The following is a 27,127-nucleotide window of genomic DNA, read 5'->3' as shown; positions in this document are numbered from 1 at the left end:
TCGGGGGGACGCCGGGAGAGGTGAGATGGATGCAGAGTGTGAGTGTGAGAGCGGTATTATATACTGTATTATATTCTGTGGTATCGGGGGGACGCCGGGAGAGGTCAGATGGATGCAGAGTGTGAGTGTGAAAGCGGTATTATATACTGTATTATATTCTGTGGTATCGGGAGGACGCCGGGAGAGGTCAGATGGATGCAGAGTGTGAGTGTGAAAGCGGTATTATATACTGTATTATATTCTGTGGTATCGGGAGGACGCCGGGAGAGGTCAGATGGATGCAGAGTGTGAGTGTGACAGCGGTATTATATACTGTATTATATTCTGTGGTATCGGGGGGACGCCGGGAGAGGTCAGATGGATGCAGAGTGTGAGTGTGAAAGCGGTATTATATACTGTATTATACTCTGTGGTATCGGGGGGACGCCGGGAGAGGTCAGATGGATGCAGAGTGTGAGTGTGAAAGCGGTATTATATACTGTATTATACTCTGTGGTATCGGGAGGACGCTGGGAGAGGTCAGATGGATGCAGAGTGTGAGTGTGAAAGCGGTATTATATACTGTATTATATTCTGTGGTATCGGGGGGACGCCGGGAGAGGTCAGATGGATGCAGAGTGTGAGTGTGAAAGCGGTATTATATACTGTATTATATTCTGTGGTATCGGGGGGACGCCGGGAGAGGTCAGATGGATGCAGAGTGTGAGTGTGACAGCGGTATTATATACTGTATTATATTCTGTGGTATCGGGAGGACGCCGGGAGAGGTCAGATGGATGCAGAGTGTGAGTGTGAAAGCGGTATTATATACTGTATTATATTCTGTGGTATCGGGGGGACGCCGGGAGAGGTCAGATGGATGCAGAGTGTGAGTGTGAAAGCGGTATTATATACTGTATTATATTCTGTGGTATCGGGGGGACGCCGGGAGAGGTCAGATGGATGCAGAGTGTGAGTGTGAAAGCGGTATTATATACTGTATTATATTCTGTGGTATCGGGAGGACGCAGGGAGAGGTCAGATGGATGCAGAGTGTGAGTGTGAAAGTGGTATTATATACTGTATTATATTCTGTGGTATCGGGAGGACGCCGGGAGAGGTCAGATGGATGCAGAGTGTGAGTGTGAAAGCGGTATTATATACTGTATTATACTCTGTGGTATCGGGGGGACGCCGGGAGAGGTCAGATGGATGCAGAGTGTGAGTGTGACAGCGGTATTATATACTGTATTATATTCTGTGGTATCGGGGGGACGCCGGGAGAGGTCAGATGGATGCAGAGTGTGAGTGTGACAGCGGTATTATATACTGTATTATATTCTGTGGTATCGGGGGGACGCTGGGAGAGGTCAGATGTATGCAGAGTGTGAGTGTGAAAGCGGTATTATATACTGTATTATATTCTGTGGTATCGGGGGACGCCGGGAGAGGTCAGATGGATGCAGAGTGTGAAAGCGGTATTATATACTGTATTATATTCTGTGGTATCGGGGGGACGCCGGGAGAGGTCAGATGGATGCAGAGTGTGAGTGTGAAAGCGGTATTATATACTGTATTATACTCTGTGGTATCGGGAGGACGCCGGGAGAGGTCAGATGGATGCAGAGTGTGAGTGTGACAGCGGTATTATATACTGTATTATATTCTGTGGTATCGGGGGGACGCCGGGAGAGGTCAGATGGATGCAGAGTGTGAGTGTGAAAGCGGTATTATATACTGTATTATACTCTGTGGTATCGGGGGGACGCCGGGAGAGGTCAGATGGATGCAGAGTGTGAGTGTGAAAGCGGTATTATATACTGTATTATACTCTGTGGTATCGGGAGGACGCTGGGAGAGGTCAGATGGATGCAGAGTGTGAGTGTGAAAGCGGTATTATATACTGTATTATATTCTGTGGTATCGGGGGGACGCCGGGAGAGGTCAGATGGATGCAGAGTGTGAGTGTGAAAGCGGTATTATATACTGTATTATATTCTGTGGTATCGGGGGGACGCCGGGAGAGGTCAGATGGATGCAGAGTGTGAGTGTGACAGCGGTATTATATACTGTATTATATTCTGTGGTATCGGGAGGACGCCGGGAGAGGTCAGATGGATGCAGAGTGTGAGTGTGAAAGCGGTATTATATACTGTATTATACTCTGTGGTATCGGGGGGACGCCGGGAGAGGTCAGATGGATGCAGAGTGTGAGTGTGACAGCGGTATTATATACTGTATTATATTCTGTGGTATCGGGGGGACGCCGGGAGAGGTCAGATGGATGCAGAGTGTGAGTGTGACAGCGGTATTATATACTGTATTATATTCTGTGGTATCGGGGGGACGCTGGGAGAGGTCAGATGTATGCAGAGTGTGAGTGTGAAAGCGGTATTATATACTGTATTATATTCTGTGGTATCGGGGGACGCCGGGAGAGGTCAGATGGATGCAGAGTGTGAAAGCGGTATTATATACTGTATTATATTCTGTGGTATCGGGGGGACGCCGGGAGAGGTCAGATGGATGCAGAGTGTGAGTGTGAAAGCGGTATTATATACTGTATTATATTCTGTGGTATCGGGGGGACGCCGGGAGAGGTCAGATGGATGCAGAGTGTGAAAGCGGTATTATATACTGTATTATATTCTGTGGTATCGGGGGGACGCCGGGAGAGGTCAGATGGATGCAGAGTGTGAGTGTGAAAGCGGTATTATATACTGTATTATACTCTGTGGTATCGGGGGGACGCCGGTGTTAAGCGCCGGGGTCCGATCAGCGGTGCGGCCCGGCGCCTAGCAACCAGGGACGCCGGGCGCGTGCAGCCGCCGGCTCCCTGGCAACGCTGACGCCGGGCGCACGCAGCCGCCCGGACCTTAGCAACGGGGACGCCACGTTCGGGCCGCGTTCCCCGTTGCTGGGTCTTCTATTATTAGATCATCATGTGCTGGCCGTGCAGCATGCAAGCTGCACGGCATTACTACTGATTGCCTAGTCTGGCTCCTGATTGGGGAGCCCACAGTTATAGGCTCCCTTTGGACTTCCCACAGACGCCGGTGATAGCTTCCTGTTTGCCTGAGTCTGCTACAGAGAGTTCCCAGTCCTGGTCTATTCGGTTGTTCCTGTCCTCAGAGATCCTGTACTCGGAAGTTACCATCTGTTCCTGGAGTCTGACCGAGCACCTTTAACATCTGGTGGTGTTCGTGAGTCGCGGCGCAGCCGTGTGTTGCGGCTTGTCCGCTACAGTTTATTATTTTGTTTATATTGTGTTCTGGAGCTTTGCGGAGGATTCCGCTTCCACAAGATCCACTCTGGTGTCCAGCGGTGCCGGATAGGAGTGTCGGATCAGTGGATCTTTGGTTGTCCTTTTCCCTGGCGGTTAGTCCGCACATAACTTTTGATTTAGTTAAGTTAGCTTGTAACCCCTGGCTTGGTTGCTTAGTCAGAGGGCCCCTTGTTATCACCCTGTCTCGGACTTCCCCTTGTCTCCCATTAAGACCTGCGGGGGCATCGGGGTTGGGCAGACATAATCCGCCCTTCGAACGCGGCTGCCATGGGCTCAAGCAACCATAGTCTCGCAGGGGATTTCTGATAACACGGGCGAGACAACGGAGTTAGGGCGCCAGGGGTTACTAGGCTCTCCTGCTCCCACAACCAGCATATCTTCCCAGTACTCAGACCTCTGCCATAAGATCTCTTCCGGTCTGGAGTACAGGAATCATAACATTATCACCGGCCAGACAAAAGAAAAGATTTAACTTACAGTAAATTTTTTCACTTTTTAGTTGGGAGAATTTGTCGGCCTTATGAATCCCGCCGGTGTTGGGCCAAATCCTGGCCAGCTTCTAGTTAGTCAGATTCAGGAACTTACTCAGATGGTTCAGGATCTGTCCCTCCGGGTGAGGTCACAGGAAGATCTGTTACGGACTTCCCCGAGGGTCATCCCTGAACCAAAAATGCATCTGCCTGACCGTTTTTCTGGGGATAGAAAACAGTTCTTTAATTTTAAAGAATCTTGCAAACTGTATTTTCGTTTAAGACCAGTCTCCTCAGGTACGGAGGCTCAGCGGGTTGGGATTATTATTTCTCTGCTTCAGGGGGATCCTCAGACCTGGGCTTTTGGTTTAAAGACAGACGATCCGGCCTTATCGTCTGTAGACGCCTTTTTAAAATCTTTAGGACTATTATATGACGACCCTGATAGAGAGGCATCCGCAGAAAGTCACTTGCGTGCTCTTAGACAGGGTAGGAATCCCGCAGAGAATTATTGTACGGAGTTTCGCCGTTGGTCGAACGACTGTGGCTGGAATGACCCAGCCCTGCGCAGTCAGTTTCGCCTCGGCTTATCTGAAGCTATAAAAGACAGTCTCCTCCAGTATCCCGCTCCTGAGACTCTCGATAACCTCATGGAGCTCTCTATTAAAATAGATCGTTGGCTCAGAGAGCGGAGGGCTGAAAAAGGGGCATCTGTCGGGTCTTCTCCATGTGTTCCTTCCATCCCGGTAGACATGGAGGAGCCTATGCAGCTTGGTTTCTCCAAATTGTCTCCGGAAGAAAGAACCATGAGGCAAGATTCTGGTCTGTGTTTATACTGCGGGGGTAAGGGACATTTTGCCCGTAGTTGTCCAAACAAGTCGGGAAACTTCCTGACCAAGTGAGTTGTGAGGGGGTTCACTTTGGTCTACAGCTCATCTCCTCAAATAATTCACTGTTGGTTCCTGCTAAGGTTTCCTATGGCAGCCTCTGTTCCTCAGTCTCTGCTTTTGTGGACAGTGGAGCTGCAGGAAACTTTATGGATTTAGCATGGGCCAAGGCCTTAGGTATTCCTCAGCTAACCTTGGGTAGGTGCGTCACCATGCATGGTTTAGATGGGAGTCCCTTATCCAATGGGGTTATTTCTCTATGTACACCTCCTGTTTTGCTCTCGGTGGGAGCTCTGCATTCTGAAAAGATTGAGTTTTTCCTTACCCATTGTCCAGCAGTTCCTGTGGTTTTGGGTCACCCTTGGCTGGCCTTTCATAATCCCATCATAGATTGGCAGTCTGGGGAGATCCTACAATGGGGTACCATCTGTGATAAAGAATGTATTACACTTCCTATCCGAGTAGCTGCCGCCAGTTCCGCACATGTTCCTGGGGAATACCAGGATTTTGTTGATGTGTTCTCCAAGGGCAATGCGGATATTTTGCCTCCCCATAGGCCTTATGATTGTACCATTGAGTTAATTCCTGGTGCCACGTTGCCGAAAGGAAGGTTATATGCATTGTCTGGTCCTGAAACTGTAGCCATGAATGAGTATGTGAAAGAAAGCCTTGAAAAAGGATTTATCAGGCCATCTAAATCCCCTTTAAGTGCAGGTTTCTTCTTCGTAGAGAAGAAGGATGGTTCACTCAGACCCTGCATTGACTTTAGAGCTTTGAATAAAATCTCAGTAAAGAATACTTACCCTCTGCCGCTGATCTCTGTCCTCTTTGATCAGCTACGTTCGGCTGTTATTTTTTCTAAGATTGACCTGAGAGGAGCATATAACCTCATCAGAATCAGGTCAGGGGATGAGTGGAAAACGGCATTCAGTACTCAGTCAGGCCACTATGAGTATCTGGTCATGCCATTCGGCCTATCTAACGCTCCGGCAGTTTTCCAGGATCTCATTAATGATGTGCTCCGTGAGTTTCTGGGAAGATTCGTTGTGGTCTATTTAGACGATATTTTGATATATTCTGACTCTGTAGAACAACATGTTACCCAGGTGCGTCAGGTGCTAAAGAAATTACGTGAAAATCACTTATATGCCAAGCTGGAGAAGTGTGAATTTCATGTCACGGAGGTATCCTTTTTAGGGTACATTATTTCCCCTCGGGGATTCCGAATGGAACCAAAAAAGCTCCAAGCCATCTTTAGTTGGGCGCAACCCACCAACTTAAAAGCAATTCAGCGCTTTTTAGGGTTTGCAAACTACTATAGAAGATTTATTCACTCTTTCTCTGACCTAGTTGCTCCCATTGTGGCCCTTACTAAGAAGGGAGCAGATCCTACCAATTGGTCATGTGAAGCTGAGTTATCTTTTCAGGCCTTAAAACAAGCCTTTGTCTCAGCCCCTGTCTTTAGACATCCCAACCCAGAATTACCTTTCATTGTTGAGGTTGATGCCTCGGAGGTTGGAGTAGGGGCTATCCTTTCTCAGAAGGATCCAGATTCCTTTAAGTTGCATCCTTGTGCCTTTATGTCCAGGAAATTCTCATCTGCAGAATCCAACTACGATGTTGGTAACCGGGAATTACTGGCTATTAAATGGGCTTTCGAGGAGTGGAGACATTGGCTTGAAGGAGCGACCCATACCATTTCAGTTTTGACTGATCACAAAAATCTTCAATACATTGAATCGGCTAAACGGCTGAATGCCCGACAGGCTCGTTGGGCTTTATTTTTTACTCGTTTCAAATTCACTATCACCTTCAGACCAGGTTCCAAGAATACCAAGGCAGATGCCCTGTCACGCAGTTTTCTTCTGGTGCAAGACAACAGTCCTGTTACTCCCATACTTCCGCCTTCAGTCATTCAGGCAGGTCTCACACAGGATGTATTTTCCCAATTAAAGCTGCTTCAACATCAAGCTCCGGGAAATACTCCTGCTGGTCGTCTTTTTGTCCCTGAGTTTTTGAGAGCAACTGTTTTGGCGGAGTTTCATGATAGCAAAGTTGCCGGGCATCTGGGAGTAGCTAAGACTTTGGAATTAGTATCCCGCTCAGTATGGTGGCCTGGTCTTTCCAAAGATATTAAAGAGTTTGTTTTTTCGTGTCAGGTCTGTGCACAGCATAAAGTTCCCCGTTCTTTGCCTATTGGTCAACTTATGCCCTTGAATGTTCCTCTTAGGCCATGGTCGCATATCTCCATGGATTTTGTGGTGGATCTCCCTCTGTCAGCCGGATGCCGAGTCATATGGGTGGTAGTGGACCGTTTTAGCAAGATGGCCCATTTTATTGCTCTTCCCCGATTGCCATCTGCCCAGGGATTGGCAGTCTTGTTTCTCCGTCATGTTTTCAGACTCCATGGGTTACCCACTGATATTGTTTCTGACAGGGGTCCACAATTCGTTGCACAATTTTGGAAGTCTTTTTGTGCTTCGTTAAAGATGAAATTATCATTAACCTCCGGCTATCATCCACAATCCAATGGACAGACTGAGCGAGTTAACCAATCTCTTAAACAATATTTGCGTTTGTACTCGGCCAAACTCCAAAATGACTGGTCTGAGTTTCTTCCATTGGCGGAGTTTGCTTATAATAATGCCTGTCATTCCTCCACCAATGTGTCTCCATTTTTTGCAGTTTTTGGTTTTCACCCCAGAGCTAATTCATTTTTTCAACATTTCTCTGTCTCCTCTCTGGCCCTGACCTCTCATCTTAAACTTATTTGGAAAAAAGTGCACCTGGCTCTCAGAAAAGCAGCTTTCCGGGAAAAAAAAATTTCTGACAGGCTCCGGCGGCCGTGCACTTTTAAAGTAGGAGACAGGGTGTGGTTGTCGACTCGCAACATTAAACTTCGACAAACCTCAGCCAGATTGGGTCCTAGATTTATTGGACCATTCCTCATTATCAAAAAAGTCAATCCAGTTGCTTTCCGGTTACGTTTACCAAAAACTTTACGGATCGGAAATACCTTCCATTGCTCATTGCTTAAACCGTATGTTTCGTCCAGCAGATTTCCTCGTAAAAAATCTCAGGGGAGATCACCAGTTAATGTACAGGGTCAGCAGGAGTTCTTGGTTGAGAAGGTTCTCGATTCCAAGTTATCCCGGGGTCGGCTTTATTTTTTGGTGCATTGGAAAGGTTATGGTCCAGAAGAAAGGTCTTGGGTCCTGGATAAAGATCTCCATGCCCCGAGGCTCAAGAGGGCATTTTTTCAAGAATTTCCTCGGAAACCTGGCTTTAGGGGTTCCTTGACCCCTCCTCAAGGGGGGGGTACTGTTAGGCGCCGGGGTCCGATCAGCGGTGCGGCCCGGCGCCTAGCAACCAGGGACGCCGGGCGCGTGCAGCCGCCGGCTCCCTGGCAACGCTGACGCCGGGCGCACGCAGCCGCCCGGACCTTAGCAACGGGGACGCCACGTTCGGGCCGCGTTCCCCGTTGCTGGGTCTTCTATTATTAGATCATCATGTGCTGGCCGTGCAGCATGCAAGCTGCACGGCATTACTACTGATTGCCTAGTCTGGCTCCTGATTGGGGAGCCCACAGTTATAGGCTCCCTTTGGACTTCCCACAGACGCCGGTGATAGCTTCCTGTTTGCCTGAGTCTGCTACAGAGAGTTCCCAGTCCCGGTCTATTCGGTTGTTCCTGTCCTCAGAGATCCTGTACTCGGAAGTTACCATCTGTTCCTGGAGTCTGACCGAGCACCTTTAACATCTGGTGGTGTTCGTGAGTCGCGGCGCAGCCGTGTGTTGCGGCTTGTCCGCTACAGTTTATTATTTTGTTTATATTGTGTTCTGGAGCTTTGCGGAGGATTCCGCATCCACAAGATCCACTCTGGTGTCCAGCGGTGCCGGATAGGAGTGTCGGATCAGTGGATCTTTGGTTGTCCTTTTCCCTGGCGGTTAGTCCGCACATAACTTTTGATTTAGTTAAGTTAGCTTGTAACCCCTGGCTTGGTTGCTTAGTCAGAGGGCCCCTTGTTATCACCCTGTCTCGGACTTCCCCTTGTCTCCCATTAAGACCTGCGGGGGCATCGGGGTTGGGCAGACATAATCCGCCCTTCGAACGCGGCTGCCATGGGCTCAAGCAACCATAGTCTCGCAGGGGATTTCTGATAACACGGGCGAGACAACGGAGTTAGGGCGCCAGGGGTTACTAGGCTCTCCTGCTCCCACAACCAGCATATTGTTCCTGTACTCAGATCCCTGCCATAAGATCTTCTCCGGTCTGGAGTACAGGAATCATAACAGCCGGGAGAGGTCAGATGGATGCAGAGTGTGAGTGTGAAAGCGGTATTATATACTGTATTATATTCTGTGGTATCGGGGGGACGCCGGGAGAGGTCAGATGGATGCAGAGTGTGAGTGTGAAAGCGGTATTATATACTGTATTATATTCTGTGGTATCGGGGGGACGCCGGGAGAGGTCAGATGGATGCAGAGTGTGAGTGTGAAAGCGGTATTATATACTGTATTATATTCTGTGGTATCGGGGGGACGCCGGGAGAGGTCAGATGGATGCAGAGTGTGAGTGTGACAGCGGTATTATATACTGTATTATATTCTGTGGTATCGGGGGGACGCCGGGAGAGGTCAGATGGATGCAGAGTATGAGTGTGAAAGCGGTATTATATACTGTATTATATTCTGTGGTATCGGGAGGACGCCGGGAGAGGTCAGATGGATGTAGAGTGTGAGTGTGAAAGCGGTATTATATACTGTATTATACTCTGTGGTATCGGGGGGACGCCGGGAGAGGTCAGATGGATGCAGAGTGTGAGTGTGAAAGCGGTATTATATACTGTATTATATTCTGTGGTATCGGGAGGACACCGGGAGAGGTCAGATGGATGCAGAGTGTGAGTGTGAAAGCGGTATTATATACTGTATTATACTCTGTGGTATCGGGGGGACGCCGGGAGAGGTCAGATGGGTGCAGAGTGTGAGTGTGAAAGCGGTATTATATACTGTATTATATTCTGTGGTATCGGGAGGACGCCGGGAGAGGTCAGATGGATGCAGAGTGTGAGTGTGAAAGCGGTATTATATACTGTATTATATTCTGTGGTATCGGGAGGACGCCGGGAGAGATCAGATGGATGCAGAGTGTGAGTGTGAAAGCGGTATTATATACTGTATTATATTCTGTGGTATCGGGGGGACGCCGGGAGAGGTCAGATGGACGCAGAGTGTGAGTGTGAAAGCGGTATTATATACTGTATTATATTCTGTGGTATCGGGAGGACGCCGGGAGAGGTCAGATGGATGCAGAGTGTGAGTGTGACAGCGGTATTATATACTGTATTATATACTCTGTGGTATCGGGAGGACGCCGGGAGAGGTCAGATGGATGCAGAGTGTGAGTGTGAAAGCGGTATTATATACTGTATTATATTCTGTGGTATCGGGGGGACGCCGGGAGAGGTCAGATGGATGCAGAGTGTGAGTGTGAAAGCGGTATTATATACTGTATTATACTCTGTGGTATCGGGAGGACGCCGGGAGAGGTCAGATGGATGCAGAGTGTGAGTGTGAAAGCGGTATTATATACTGTATTATATTCTGTGGTATCGGGAGGACGCCGGGAGAGGTGAGATGGATGCAGAGTGTGAGTGTGAAAGCGGTATTATATACTGTATTATATTCTGTGGTATCGGGGGGACGCCGGGAGAGGTCAGATGGACGCAGAGTGTGAGTGTGAAAGCGGTATTATATACTGTATTATATTCTGTGGTATCGGGGGGACGCCGGGAGAGGTCAGATGGATGCAGAGTGTGAGTGTGACAGCGGTATTATATACTGTATTATATTCTGTGGTATCGGGAGGACGCCGGGAGAGGTCAGATGGATGCAGAGTGTGAGTGTGACAGCGGTATTATATACTGTATTATATTCTGTGGTATCGGGAGGACGCCGGGAGAGGTCAGATGGATGCAGAGTGTGAGTGTGAAAGCGGTATTATATACTGTATTATATTCTGTGGTATCGGGAGGACGCCGGGAGAGGTCAGATGGATGCAGAGTGTGAGTGTGACAGCGGTATTATATACTGTATTATATTCTGTGGTATCGGGAGGACGCCGGGAGAGGTCAGATGGATGCAGAGTGTGAGTGTGACAGCGGTATTATATACTGTATTATATACTCTGTGGTATCGGGAGGACGCCGGGAGAGGTCAGATGGATGCAGAGTGTGAGTGTGAAAGCGGTATTATATACTGTATTATATTCTGTGGTATCGGGGGGACGCCGGGAGAGGTCAGATGGATGCAGAGTGTGAGTGTGAAAGCGGTATTATATACTGTATTATACTCTGTGGTATCGGGAGGACGCCGGGAGAGGTCAGATGGATGCAGAGTGTGAGTGTGAAAGCGGTATTATATACTGTATTATATTCTGTGGTATCGGGAGGACGCCGGGAGAGGTCAGATGGATGCAGAGTGTGAGTGTGAAAGCGGTATTATATACTGTATTATACTCTGTGGTATCGGGGTGACGCCGGGAGAGGTCAGATGGATGCAGAGTGTGACAGCGGTATTATATACAGTATTATACTCTGTGGTATCGGGGGGACGCCGGGAGAGGTGAGATGGATGCAGAGTGTGAGTGTGACAGCGGTATTATATACTGTATTATACTCTGTGGTATCGGGGGGACGCCGGGAGAGGTCAGATGGATGCAGAGTGTGAGTGTGACAGCGGTATTATATACTGTATTATATTCTGTGGTATCGGGAGGACGCCGGGAGAGGTCAGATGGATGCAGAGTGTAAGTGTGAAAGCGGTATTATATACTGTATTATACTCTGTGGTATCGGGGGGACGCCGGGAGAGGTCAGATGGATGCAGAGTGTGAGTGTGACAGCGGTATTATATACTGTATTATACTCTGTGGTATCGGGGGGACGCCGGGAGAGGTCAGATGGATGCAGAGTGTGAGTGTGAAAGCGGTATTATATACTGTATTATACTCTGTGGTATCGGGAGGACGCCGGGAGAGGTCAGATGGATGCAGAGTGTGAGTGTGAAAGCGGTATTATATACTGTATTATATTCTGTGGTATCGGGGGGACGCCGGGAGAGGTCAGATGGATGCAGAGTGTGAATGTGACAGCGGTATTATATACTGTATTATATTCTGTGGTATCGGGGGGACGCCGGGAGAGGTCAGATGGATGCAGAGTGTGAGTGTGACAGCGGTATTATATACTGTATTATATTCTGTGGTATCGGGGGGACGCCGGGAGAGGTCAGATGGATGCAGAGTGTGAGTGTGAAAGCGGTATTATATACTGTATTATATTCTGTGGTATCGGGAGGACGCCGGGAGAGGTCAGATGGATGCAGAGTGTGAGTGTGAAAGCGGTATTATATACTGTATTATACTCTGTGGTATCGGGAGGACGCCGGGAGAGGTCAGATGGATGCAGAGTGTGAGTGTGAAAGCGGTATTATATACTGTATTATATTCTGTGGTATCGGGGGGACGCCGGGAGAGGTCAGATGGATGCAGAGTGTGAGTGTGAAAGCGGTATTATATACTGTATTATATTCTGTGGTATCGGGAGGACGCCGGGAGAGGTCAGATGGATGCAGAGTGTGAGTGTGAAAGCGGTATTATATACTGTATTATATTCTGTGGTATCGGGGGGACGCCGGGAGAGGTGAGATGGATGCAGAGTGTGAGTGTGACAGCGGTATTATATACTGTATTATATTCTGTGGTATCGGGAGGACGCCGGGAGAGGTCAGATGGATGCAGAGTGTGAGTGTGAAAGCGGTATTATATACTGTATTATATTCTGTGGTATCGGGAGGACGCCGGGAGAGGTCAGATGGATGCAGAGTGTGAGTGTGAAAGCGGTATTATATACTGTATTATATTCTGTGGTATCGGGAGGACGCCGGGAGAGGTCAGATGGATGCAGAGTGTGAGTGTGAAAGCGGTATTATATACTGTATTATACTCTGTGGTATCGGGGTGACGCCGGGAGAGGTCAGATGGATGCAGAGTGTGACAGCGGTATTATATACAGTATTATACTCTGTGGTATCGGGGGGACGCCGGGAGAGGTGAGATGGATGCAGAGTGTGAGTGTGACAGCGGTATTATATACTGTATATACTCTGTGGTATCGGGGGGACGCCGGGAGAGGTCAGATGGATGCAGAGTGTGAGTGTGACAGCGGTATTATATACTGTATTATATTCTGTGGTATCGGGAGGACGCCGGGAGAGGTCAGATGGATGCAGAGTGTAAGTGTGAAAGCGGTATTATATACTGTATTATACTCTGTGGTATCGGGGGGACGCCGGGAGAGGTCAGATGGATGCAGAGTGTGAGTGTGACAGCGGTATTATATACTGTATTATACTCTGTGGTATCGGGGGGACGCCGGGAGAGGTCAGATGGATGCAGAGTGTGAGTGTGAAAGCGGTATTATATACTGTATTATACTCTGTGGTATCGGGAGGACGCCGGGAGAGGTCAGATGGATGCAGAGTGTGAGTGTGAAAGCGGTATTATATACTGTATTATATTCTGTGGTATCGGGGGGACGCCGGGAGAGGTCAGATGGATGCAGAGTGTGAATGTGACAGCGGTATTATATACTGTATTATATTCTGTGGTATCGGGGGGACGCCGGGAGAGGTCAGATGGATGCAGAGTGTGAGTGTGACAGCGGTATTATATACTGTATTATATTCTGTGGTATCGGGGGGACGCCGGGAGAGGTCAGATGGATGCAGAGTGTGAGTGTGAAAGCGGTATTATATACTGTATTATATTCTGTGGTATCGGGAGGACGCCGGGAGAGGTCAGATGGATGCAGAGTGTGAGTGTGAAAGCGGTATTATATACTGTATTATACTCTGTGGTATCGGGAGGACGCCGGGAGAGGTCAGATGGATGCAGAGTGTGAGTGTGAAAGCGGTATTATATACTGTATTATATTCTGTGGTATCGGGGGGACGCCGGGAGAGGTCAGATGGATGCAGAGTGTGAGTGTGAAAGCGGTATTATATACTGTATTATTAAACATCTTAGTGATAATTGGTGGACCCCTTTCTTTGAAAGTAAAGCAATCATAACCATAACCAGAAATAACGACACAGAGACTTGAATTTGGCAGAAAATTGCTAGCTATTTATTTGTCCCTAACCATTAGGAAACCTGTAATAAAAGAGATTAATTTAATATGCCGCTCCAGCTGGCATATGGTGGCGGCCCAAAAGAACGGCTCCTTAATCTAAATTAAACTTAAATAACTCAATCCTATAAATTTACTAAAAGCTTACCATAAACCGGTAATAGGTGACAACTCAACCCCCACAGTGACTACCCACCGCTCCTGGGTGCCCTGCCGCTGCCTTCCCGGACGGGTGGTCAAGCGGCCATAAGTCGATGGAGGTGAGTGCACCTAAACCACAACAAACTGTAAAACACTACAGTTTTCTCTAACATACGAAACTGCCGTTCTTTTCCGCCAACAGCGAAAGACTCATCCCCAAAGTCTTAACGCACCGCCACCATAAAGACTACCCTAACTCCTGCAAAGCGAAACCTAGATCCTCCAGAAAAAACATCATCCCCTCATCGGATAGATGTACTCCATCGCGCCGGAAAAGGTGGCTGTCTCTGAACCGTATCCTCGGGTGGCGAGCCACCCTCCCACCGTGGGACAGCACCCACTTTGCCACAGCTCCGTTCACCTTTTTCCGGGCCTCATCAATCCGGCGACCATCCGCCACACCCCTCCAACACAATCTCGGCACCATCATGGAAAAAACCAACACACAATTGGTCCATTGCGCGGTCACACTTGCCAGATCCTGTATCATGGCCCACCGCAGCTCCAAGGATGTCCTCTTCCCCAAGTCGTTGCCACCTAGATGGACAACCAAAACCCTAGGGACTCCATGCTCTCTGGCCTGACTCACTAACCTACTCCTCAGCTCACCCCACATCATTCCTCGCCAGCCAAGCCATCTGACACCCTGAGTTCCTAACAATGCCTGAGACCCTTCCGAGGCCACAAACCTGGCCGCCCAGTAAATGTAAGAGTGGCCAACCACCCAAATGGGCAAATAGTCTTCGAACCATCCTGAAGGGAAAAAGAGGGGTAGAATTGATTACTAAGAGGCTTATTTATTGTTTATACTGAAGGATCTGCCAAAAAAGAAAACTTTAGATCTCGCCATTGCAGCAGTCACGGCCTAGCCGACTGCACCACGTTCCGTTGCCAATTTAAAGCGCAATTAAAGACACAAAGGGGAAAGATCAAATAAAACAAACGAAATAAAAAAGGGGGGGGGGAGGGGAGGGGGGGTATAAAATGGGAAACACATGTAATAACTCAGCTGGAGGTGAACGTAAAGACCTGCTGAGGGACTCTGATTAGACCAAATTAGCCGAATTAAAGATTAGAATTCAGTCCGTCAAGTCAGGCAAAAAATCGCAAATAACTCCAGACCCCCGCTGCCGACTCATGCCGGCAACGGCGAGTAGCTAATCCCTGAGTAGGATAAAAAAGGGGGAACAAACATTAACAAACGCACAACTCCATAAAACACAGAACTGAAACAGCATAACGAATTGCTATTAACAAAAAGCCCCAAGCGCCGGGCTCCCTCTCACGTGACGGGGCGAATATATCGCTTGTAACTGGACGACTTCCATCGCCCCACCGCCTGGATCTCAGTTCTGGAGAAACCCGCCGCAGCTGCCGACGTCGCCGCGCCTATCCGAAAGGAATGGGTACCGAAAGCGGCAGGTGAGAGGCCCAAGCCCGTCAGACAGCGACCCAGCATCCACCGGAACTGGTATTTTGTGACTGGCAGCCCGTCATAATGCAATAGCCATGACCCCTCCTTAGCGGGTCGTACTACCAGATATTGCATCGCCAGACCCACTGGGCAAACGCTTTCTTCTAGCGCTGGAACCATCGTAACCCAGCGCCCTCTCCCCACTTGATCCGTCTTGGATCGCCGCAATCTGCACAGCAAGGACCTCTCACCCACTACCACGTCCCCAACCAGCATGCGCGATTCCGACCTCTTGGAAGGCGCTACCAACTCAGAAACTCGAAAAGCCCCGTGGTAAGCCATAGAGAAGGCTAAACGGAACAAAAGCGCCTCAAACCTGGACGACGCTACTCGCCCCACCGCCTCGATGACGGCCGGCAACAAAGCCGCATCGATGGGCCGCCTCCTATCTGGCGGCGTCGGCGCAACTCGCGCCCACCCTTTCATAGCCTTCCGTAGAACCTCGCTTTTCGTTACATCCGGGACGCCTCGCAGCTTGCAGAAGAATGAGACGCCAGCCAAGTACCGGGACACCACCGCTCGTGACCTACCGGAAACGTAGAGCTGCCACAAAAAAGAAAGCATCAGCCGATGCTTGCTCTTACCTTGATGTTGACGACTCTGGACAAACTCCTCCCACTCGCTCCACGCTTGCCCGTACGCCTTGAGCGTGGCCGGCGCTACTGACCGCAACGCTAGACCTTCCAATCCGGCCCGATCACCTGCCAAACATAATCAGGACAGTGAAAACCCTGTTCTTCGGCCTCGGGTGCCAAAACCCAAAACCTCTCCCACTGTCCCCGCGACAATGCATCTGCGATTTCGTTTTCCAAGCCGGGAACATGCTGCGCCCGGAACCATAGATTCCTACGCAAGCATGTCAGAAGCAAGTGCCCGAGCACCCTCAGAACCACTAGCGATTTCGCCCTCTGGTTATTAATCGCATGCACTACGCCCAGATTGTCGCATCTAAACACTATGCTGCGATTAGCCAACCGGTCGCCCCAAACTTCCAGAGCTACCATAATGGGAAAAAGCTCCAGTAGCAACAGTTCTCTTGTAAGACCCTCACTATGCCAGCTTTCCGGCCAAGATGCCACACACCACGATCCCTCCAGAAAACAACCAAATCCATAGGCACCCGCGGCATCGGTAAACAGCTGTAACCGGTCGCTGTCTACGGCTGGCGCTTGCCATATGCTCACTCCGTTGAAATCCTCCAGGAACGAAGCCCATACGGCCAGATCCCTTTTTAATTCAGAGGACAATCGAACGAAATGATGAGGCCTGGCACACCCCGCCGTTGCCCTTTCGAGCTTCCGGCAGAAAACCCTGCCCATCGGAATTACCCGACAAGCAAAGTTAAGCATGCCCAGCAAGGACTGCGCCTGCCGCAGCGTGACCTTACGCGAGCCTTTGAACCGGCAAATGGTTTCGCGGAGCTTCGACACTTTGTCCTGAGGCAAGCGACACTCCCCCGCCACTGTGTCAATTTCAATCCCCAAGAACGATAAACAGGAGTCAGGACCCTCCGTTTTGTCCTCGGCTACAGGAACACCGAAGTGGTAAAAGAGAGCCTGGGTGCTAAACAACAATTCGGCGCACCTTGTGTCGTTCGCCGGACCTGCGCATAGGAAATCGTCGAGGTAATGTGCAACCCCGTGGCCGCCTGACGTCGACTCCACACACCAATGAAGAAAAGTGCTAAAGCGCTCGAAAAATGAGCATGAAACGGAACATCCCATCGGCAAACATTTGTCGATGAAATACTCCGTCCCAATCCGGAAACCCATGAAACGGAATGAGTCAGGATGCAATGGCAATAATCTAAAGGCTGACTCGACATCGATCTTAGCCATGAGGGCCCCGCTCCCGTAGCTGCGGACCATCTCTAGCGCCTCGTCAAATGACTGATACACCACCGAGCAATAAGCCGGTGGTATGGCGTCGTTGACCGAAGCCCCCGGCGGGTAAGACAGATGCTGTATGAGCCGAAAAGCGCCCGGGGTCTTCTTCGGAACCACCCCGACCGGGGAGATGACCAAGTCATCCACCGGGGGTGATCTAAAAGGCCCCCCCATCCTGCCCAACCTGACCTCCTTATCTACTTTCTCCCGCAGGACAGTCGGCAATGTCCGTGCAGACTGGAGGTTTCTCTGCGCCCGCACTGATACCTCGCTTGCAACAGGCAAGTGAAAACCAAACTTAAAACCGTCTAACAAAAACTTCGCATCCGCTCTATTTGGATACATATACAGCCATTTGCCCATCGTTTCCAACTTAACTGGCGTTGGGGCTCTGCTGAGCGGTCCCGCTCGCGGCCTGCTTCGAGTAAGCTTGCTTTCCCTTGCTTCCCTGTCGCCCCCCTTTGAAACAGGAGGAGGCTGGGTGGGCTCCCCCACAATGGTGGCAGGAGTGACGAAACCGACACTGCTTGCCATAGGAACATGTTCCACTGTTAAATGCGAAGCATTTCCCCCGAGTAGCAGACCGTCCGCCCCCGCGAGCGGCCAATCCGCCTGTCCTGGCCATTCCTCCGTCCGCGGCCGCCCCCTGGGCTGATGACCCCGCGCGACGCACACCTGTTCCCTGTTTCTGGGGCTCCGCCTCTTGTTGTGATGCCCGGGTCACTTTGAGCCAGACCTCCACATCTTTGAAACCAAAATCCATGACCCGCAGCCCATCCTGTTTCTCCCGAAACTCTTGGTCGTACTGCCGCCATTCGGAGCCTGCGGACGTGCGCTGCATGTCATGCACTAGATGCAGGTACCGGATAATATTCATGTGTTCTTCCGGCCTATCCTCCAAATAGCATGCCGCAAACACCCAAAAACCGGCCAGCCAATTATCAAAAGACCGGAAAGCTTCTGTACCCATGCCCGTCTTAGCGGCCGCGGCTTTGTAGTCCCTCTTCATGGCCCTAGTCAAGACGAATAAGTCCACGAAGTCACCCCTACATATTTTCTTGCGGCAGCTATCTCGCAGCCCCCTCATAACTGCGGTGTATTCGCAGCGCACTACCCCCGGCAGATCGCGCCGCTTCTTTGCCCTACGCTCCTCTACACTCATTCGCCTGCGTCGCTTGCGCCTCTTCTGCTGCTTTGCCGCCCTTTTGGCAAGTTTCTCGGCCTCCCTCCTTGCCCTAGCAGTACTATCTGCGTCGGACGCCTGCGACGCTAAAGAAGAGGAGGACGAGGAGGACGAAGAGCTTCTCGAACTCGAGCTCGTGGTGGAAACTGATATAGACTGTACCAACTCACCGGATGCCATCGACCTCTCCGACCCGGATCCTTCGTTATCTTCCATCCAATCATCGTCCGCCACGGAATCCGCCCCATCTCTTTCACTTCGGTCCTCTGTGGAAGACAAAACAGAAGAGGGCCCGGCCCGCGCTTGTGGCGCACGCCGGGCACCCCGCGCGGAATGCGCAGTGACTGTGCGCCCCCGCTGCTCCCTTCCTGGTCCTAGCTCCAGCTCCGCCGCGGCGGCCCCCAGCTCTCGGCAGGCCCGTGCTATTCGCTGCGCCGCTGATGCCCTACGATCGCCAGACCCCCTGCGTCCCGCAGACTGGCCAACATCCCGTGCGGCGCGACGCGCGGAACCGCCGCCCGATGGACGGCCGGTCCATGGTTGGGCGCGAGCCCGCGCCCGCCGACTGCCTGACGCGCCCCGGGGACCCTGCTCGTCGTGCTCTAAACCGAAGGCAAGTGCACCCCGGACAGCTCTACCACTCTCAACTTCAGGGTCTACTTCTTCCCTCTCCGGGGAAGCAGAAAAATCCCCTGGCCCCGTGGAGGACCCACTGTCGGGCTCAGCGGCCCGTGCCGCGGCCCTGCGGCCGCTGACCCACTCCCTGTCTTCCTTCCTGCCGCGGGACCTGCTGTGCCCCGCGGTATTAACGGGGGCCTGCTGCCCCCCCGTGCGTGCTCCCCCGCGTGTCACCGGGCCCGCGGAGGGCGCACCCGCCCGCTGGCCCCGGCCATCCCTTGCCGCTGGTGCTGTACCCCTTCTTCCTCTTGTTCCCTCCATGCGCCCAGCGTTGCCTACTTGAGGCATACGCTGCACCCCCCTCATGTGTTCCCTCCCCCTGCCTTCTACCGGCATACGGGGAGAAGGAACGGGTGATCTGCGTGCAGAGGGCTCCGCTGCGCGCGCACGTGCGCGGCCTGCGGCGTCCGGAACGAGCGTGGGCGCGCGCGCGCCTCGGGCGCGCGTCCCACGTCCTCCCGTCAACGTTCTCCCGCCTTGATTCTCCTCTTCGGCCGCCGCGCGAGGCTCCTGCATAGGCCCCGCGCGGCGACCGCCTGCTCCCGCACCTGACCTCTCCCCCCGCCCGGCACGAACATTCGGCCGCGGCGAGGAAGGAGAGTTGCTTTCTGCCGCTCCCAGGCGCTCACCGCAGCGCGCATGCGCGCGCCCGCGGGCGCCCGACCTGCTCCCGGGTACGGCGGCCCCCGGAGGGGACGGCCGCCGCCCGCTGATCCTCGGGTGGCCTGAAGGGACCACCGGTCCCCCACGCCGTCCTCGTCCGGCCGAAGTGATCCCGGCCCCCGGCGGCGAGCCCGCCCGGCCCCCGTCCGCGCTGCCTACGGCCGTGGGTGTAGAGGCCCTAGAGGACGGAGCCCCGTCCCTCAGGCCACCCACGGCCTCCTCAGGGCCCGCTCGGACTTCCGAGCCGCTGAAACGAGCCGGGGCCCTTAACACGCGCCGGGGCCTAGCAGACATGTCAGCAGTCAAACCAGGTGAGAGGGTATAGATAGGGAGGAGAATACACCACAGATGGCTAAGAATAAACTATGCGTACAGCAAGAGCAAGGGAAACAAAAAGTTTTTTGCTGGCACTGCAGCACTCACCAAACCGAATCACCAAGAGACTTAAAATGGCTTCACCTTCCCTATATATATCAAGCCCTCCCCTTAAAGAAGGCTGTACTTTCCTTACAGCTAGGTCCACCCCTCCCCAGATGTTTAACCCTTTCCTCTCCTATGCAGTCAATACTCTCTTCATTCTGTGGTATCGGGAGGACGCCGGGAGAGGTCAGATGGATGCAGAGTGTGAGTGTGAAAGCGGTATTATATACTGTATTATATTCTGTGGTATCGGGGGGACGCCGGGAGAGGTGAGATGGATGCAGAGTGTGAGTGTGAAAGCGGTATTATATACTGTATTATATTCTGTGGTATCTGGAGGACGCCGGGAGAGGTCAGATGGATGCAGAGTGTGAGTGTGACAGCGGTATTATATACTGTATTATACTCTGTGGTCTCGGGGGGACGCCGGGAGAGGTCAGATGGATGCAGAGTGTGAGTGTGAAAGCGGTATTATATACTGTATTATATTCTGTGGTATCGGGGGGACGCCGGGAGAGGTCAGATAGATGCAGAGTGTGAGTGTGAAAGCGGTATTATATACTGTATTATATTCTGTGGTATCGGGAGGACGCCGGGAGAGGTCAGATGGATGCAGAGTGTGAGTGTGAAAGCGGTATTATATACTGTATTATATTCTGTGGTATTGGGGGGACGCCGGGAGAGGTCAGAAGGACGCAGAGTGTGAGTGTGAAAGCGGTATTATATACTGTATTATATTCTGTGGTATCGGGAGGACGCCGGGAGAGGTCAGATGGATGCAGAGTGTGAGTGTGAAAGCGGTATTATATACTGTATTATATTCTGTGGTATCGGGAGGACGCCGGGAGAGGTCAGATGGATGCAGAGTGTGAGTGTGACAGCGGTATTATATACTGTATTATATTCTGTGGTATCGGGGGGATGCCGGGAGAGGTCAGATGGATGCAGTGTGTGAGTGTGAAAGCCGTATTATATACTGTATTATATTCTGTGGTATCGGGGGGACGCCGGGAGAGGTCAGATGGATGCAGAGTGTGAGTGTGAAAGCGGTATTATATACTGTATTATATTCTGTGGTATCGGGGGACGCCGGGAGAGGTCAGATGGATGCAGAGTGTGAGTGTGAAAGCGGTATTATATACTGTATTATATTCTGTGGTATCGGGAGGACGCCGGGAGAGGTCAGATGGATGCAGAGTGTGAGTGTGAAAGCGGTATTATATACTGTATTATACTCTGTGGTATCGGGAGGACGCCGGGAGAGGTCAGATGGATGCAGTGTGTGAGAGTGAAAGCGGTATTATATACTGTATTATATTATGTGGTATCGGGAGGACGCCGGGAGAGGTCAGAGGGATGCAGAGTGTGAGTGTGACAGCGGTATTATATACTGTATTATACTCTGTGGTATCGGGGGGACGCCGGGAGAGGTCAGATGGATGCAGAGTGTGAGTGTGAAAGCGGTATTATATACTGTATTATATTCTGTGGTATCGGGAGGACGCCGGGAGAGGTCAGATGGACGCAGAGTGTGAGTGTGAAAGCGGTATTATATACTGTATTATATTCTGTGGTATCGGGGGGACGCCGGGAGAGGTCAGATGGATGCAGAGTGTGAGTGTGACAGCGGTATTATATACTGTATTATATTCTGTGGTATCGGGAGGACGCCGGGAGAGGTCAGATGGATGCAGAGTGTGAGTGTGAAAGCGGTATTATATACTGTATTATACTCTGTGGTATCGGGGGGACGCCGGGAGAGGTCAGATGGATGCAGAGTGTGAGTGTGAAAGCGGTATTATATACTGTATTATATTCTGTGGTATCGGGGGGACACCGGGAGAGGTCAGATGGATGCAGAGTGTGAGTGTGACAGCGGTATTATATACTGTATTATATTCTGTGGTATCGGGAGGACGCCGGGAGAGGTCAGATGGATGCAGAGTGTGAGTGTGAAAGCGGTATTATATACTGTATTATATTCTGTGGTATCGGGAGGACGCCGGGAGAGGTCAGATGGATGCAGAGTGTGAGTGTGAAAGCGGTATTATATACTGTATTATATTCTGTGGTATCGGGGGGACGCCGGGAGAGGTCAGATGGATGCAGAGTGTGAGTGTGAAAGCGGTATTATATTCTGTATTATATTCTGTGGTATCGGGGGGACGCCGGGAGAGGTCAGATGGATGCAGAGTGTGAGTGTGAAAGCGGTATTATATACTGTATTATATTCTGTGGTATCGGGGGGACGCTGGGAGAGGTCAGATGGATGCAGAGTGTGAGTGTGAAAGCGGTATTATATACTGTATTATATTCTGTGGTATCGGGGGGACGCCGGGAGAGGTCAGATGGACGCAGAGTGTGAGTGTGAAAGCGGTATTATATACTGTATTATACTCTGTGGTATCGGGAGGACGCCGGGAGAGGTCAGATGGATGCAGAGTGTGAGTGTGAAAGCGGTATTATATACTGTATTATATTCTGTGGTATCGGGGGGACGCCGGGAGAGGTCAGATGGATGCAGAGTGTGAGTGTGAAAGCGGTATTATATACTGTATTATATTCTGTGGTATCGGGGGGACGCCGGGAGAGGTCAGATGGATGCAGAGTGTGAGTGTGACAGCGGTATTATATACTGTATTATACTCTGTGGTATCGGGAGGACGCCGGGAGAGGTCAGATGGATGCAGAGTGTGAGTGTGAAAGCGGTATTATATACTGTATTATACTCTGTGGTATCGGGGGGACGCCGGGAGAGGTCAGATGGATGCAGAGTGTGAGAGTGAAAGCGGTATTATATACAGTATTATATTCTGTGGTATCGGGGGGACGCCGGGAGAGGTCAGATGGATGCAGAGTGTGAGTGTGAAAGCGGTATTATATACTGTATTATACTCTGTGGTATCGGGGGGACGCCGGGAGAGGTCAGATGGATGCAGAGTGTGAGTGTGACAGCGGTATTATATACTGTATTATATTCTGTGGTATCGGGGGGACGCCGGGAGAGGTCAGATGGATGCAGAGTGTGAGTGTGAAAGCGGTATTATATACTGTATTATACTCTGTGGTATCGGGGGGACGCCGGGAGAGGTCAGATGGATGCAGAGTGTGAGTGTGAAAGCGGTATTATATACTGTATTATATTCTGTGGTATCGGGGGGACGCCGGGAGAGGTCAGATGGATGCAGAGTGTGAGTGTGAAAGCGGTATTATATACTGTATTATACTCTGTGGTATCGGGGGGACGCCGGGAGAGGTCAGATGGATGCAGAGTGTGAGTGTGAAAGCGGTATTATATACTGTATTATATTCTGTGGTATCGGGAGGTCGCCGGGAGAGGTCAGATGGATGCAGAGTGTGAGTGTGAAAGCGGTATTATATACTGTATTATATTCTGTGGTATCGGGGGGACGCCGGGAGAGGTCAGATGGATGCAGAGTGTGAGTGTGAAAGCGGTATTATATACTGTATTATATTCTGTGGTATCGGGGGGACGCCGGGAGAGATCAGATGGATGCAGAGTGTGAGTGTGACAGCGGTATTATATACTGTATTATATTCTGTGGTATCGGAGGACGCCGGGAGAGGTCAGATGGATGCAGAGTGTGAGTGTGACAGCGGTATTATATACTGTATTATACTCTGTGGTATCGGGGGGACGCCGGGAGAGGTCAGATGGATGCAGAGTGTGAGTGTGACAGCGGTATTATATACTGTATTATATTCTGTGGTATCGGGGGGACGCCGGGAGAGGTCAGATGGATGCAGAGTGTGACTGTGAAAGCGGTATTATATACTGTATTATATTCTGTGGTATCGGGGGGACGCCGGGAGAGGTCAGATGGATGCAGAGTGTGAGTGTGAAAGCGGTATTATATACTGTATTATATTCTGTGGTATCGGGGGGACGCCGGGAGAGGTCAGATGGACGCAGAGTGTGAGTGTGAAAGCGGTATTATATACTGTATTATATTCTGTGGTATCGGGGGGACGCCGGGAGAGGTGAGATGGATGCAGAGTGTGACTGTGAAAGCGGTATTATATACTGTATTATATTCTGTGGTATCGGGGGGACGCCGGGAGAGGTCAGATGGATGCAGAGTGTGAGTGTGAAAGCGGTATTATATACTGTATTATATTCTGTGGTATCGGGGGGACGCCGGGAGAGGTCAGATGGACGCAGAGTGTGAGTGTGAAAGCGGTATTATATACTGTATTATATTCTGTGGTATCGGGGGGATGCCGGGAGAGGTCAGAGGGACGCAGAGTGTGAGTGTGAAAGCGGTATTATATACTGTATTATATTCTGTGGTATCGGGAGGACGCTGGGAGAGATCAGATGGATGCAGAGTGTGAGTGTGACAGCGGTATTATATACTGTATTATATTCTGTGGTATCGGGGGGACGCCGGGAGAGGTCAGATGGATGCAGAGTGTGAGTGTGAAAGCGGTATTATATACTGTATTATACTCTGTGGTATCGGGGGGACGCCGGGAGAGGTCAGATGGATGCAGAGTGTGAATGTGACAGCGGTATTATATACTGTATTATACTCTGTGGTATCGGGGGGACGCCGGGAGAGGTCAGATGGATGCAGAGTGTGAGTGTGAAAGCGGTATTATATACTGTATTATATTCTGTGGTATCGGGGGGACGCCGGGAGAGGTCAGATGGATGCAGAGTGTGAGTGTGAGAGTGTGAGTGTGAAAGCGGTATTATATACTGTATTATACTCTGTGGTATCGGGGGGACGCCGGGAGAGGTCAGATGGATGCAGAGTGTGAGTGTGAAAGCGGTATTATATACTGTATTATATTCTGTGGTATCGGGGGGACGCCGGGAGAGGTCAGATGGATGCAGAGTGTGAGTGTGAAAGCGGTATTATATACTGTATTATACTCTGTGGTATCGGGGGGACGCCGGGAGAGGTCAGATGGATGCAGAGTGTGATTGTGAAAGCGGTATTATATACTGTATTATATTCTGTGGTATCGGGAGGTCGCCGGGAGAGGTCAGATGGATGCAGAGTGTGAGTGTGAAAGCGGTATTATATACTGTATTATATTCTGTGGTATCGGGGGGACGCCGGGAGAGGTCAGATGGATGCAGAGTGTGAGTGTGAAAGCGGTATTATATACTGTATTATATTCTGTGGTATCGGGGGGGGGGGGACGCCGGGAGAGGTCAGATGGATGCAGAGTGTGAGTGTGAAAGCGGTATTATATACTGTATTATATTCTGTGGTATCGGGAGGACGCCGGGAGAGGTCAGATGGATGCAGAGTGTGAGTGTGAAAGCGGTATTATATACTGTATTATATTCTGTGGTATCGGGGGGACGCCGGGAGAGGTGAGATGGATGCAGAGTGTGACTGTGAAAGCGGTATTATATACTGTATTATATTCTGTGGTATCGGGGGGACGCCGGGAGAGGTCAGATGGATGCAGAGTGTGAGTGTGAAAGCGGTATTATATACTGTATTATATTCTGTGGTATCGGGGGGATGCCGGGAGAGGTCAGAGGGACGCAGAGTGTGAGTGTGAAAGCGGTATTATATACTGTATTATATTCTGTGGTATCGGGGGGACGCCGGGAGAGGTCAGATGGATGCAGAGTGTGAGTGTGACAGCGGTATTATATACTGTATTATATTCTGTGGTATCGGGGGGATGCCGGGAGAGATCAGATGGATGCAGAGTGTGAGTGTGACAGCGGTATTATATACTGTATTATATTCTGTGGTATCGGGGGGACGCTGGGAGAGGTCAGATGGATGCAGAGTGTGAGTGTGACAGCGGTATTATATACTGTATTATATTCTGTGGTATCGGGGGGATGCCGGGAGAGATCAGATGGACGCAGAGTGTGAGTGTGACAGCGGTATTATATACTGTATTATATTCTGTGGTATCGGGGGGACGCCGGGAGAGGTCAGATGGATGCAGAGTGTGAGTGTGAAAGCGGTATTATATACTGTATTATATTCTGTGGTATCGGGGGGACGCCGGGAGAGGTCAGATGGATGCAGAGTGTGAGTGTGAAAGCGGTATTATATACTGTATTATATTCTGTGGTATCGGGGGGCCGCCGGGAGAGGTCAGATGGATGCAGAGTGTGAGTGTGACAGCGGTATTATATACTGTATTATATTCTGTGGTATCGGGGGGATGCCGGGAGAGATCAGATGGACGCAGAGTGTGAGTGTGACAGCGGTATTATATACTGTATTATATTCTGTGGTATCGGGAGGACGCCGGGAGAGGTCAGATGGATGCAGAGTGTGAGTGTGAAAGCGGTATTATATACTGTATTATATTCTGTGGTATCGGGAGGACGCCGGGAGAGGTCAGATGGATGCAGAGTGTGAGTGTGAAAGCGGTATTATATACTGTATTATATTCTGTGGTATCGGGGGGACGCCGGGAGAGGTCAGATGGATGCAGAGTGTGAGTGTGAAAGCGGTATTATATACTGTATTATATTCTGTGGTATCGGGGGGACGCCGGGAGAGGTGAGATGGATGCAGAGTGTGAGTGTGAAAGCGGTATTATATACTGTATTACATTCTGTGGTATCGGGGGGACGCTGGGAGAGGTCAGATGGATGCAGAGTGTGAGTGTGAAAGCGGTATTATATACTGTATTATATTCTGTGGTATCGGGAGGACGCCGGGAGAGATCAGATGGACGCAGAGTGTGAGTGTGAAAGCGGTATTATATACTGTATTATATTCTGTGGTATCGGGGGGATGCCGGGAGAGGTCAGATGGATGCAGAGTGTGAGTGTGAAAGCGGTATTATATACTGT

The sequence above is a fragment of the Pseudophryne corroboree genome, assembly GCF_028390025.1.
Source record: "Pseudophryne corroboree isolate aPseCor3 chromosome 2 unlocalized genomic scaffold, aPseCor3.hap2 SUPER_2_unloc_1, whole genome shotgun sequence".
Lineage (NCBI taxonomy): Eukaryota > Metazoa > Chordata > Amphibia > Anura > Myobatrachidae > Pseudophryne > Pseudophryne corroboree.
The sequence above is the reverse complement of the archived record's forward strand: the minus strand, read 5'-3'. Positions refer to the sequence as shown.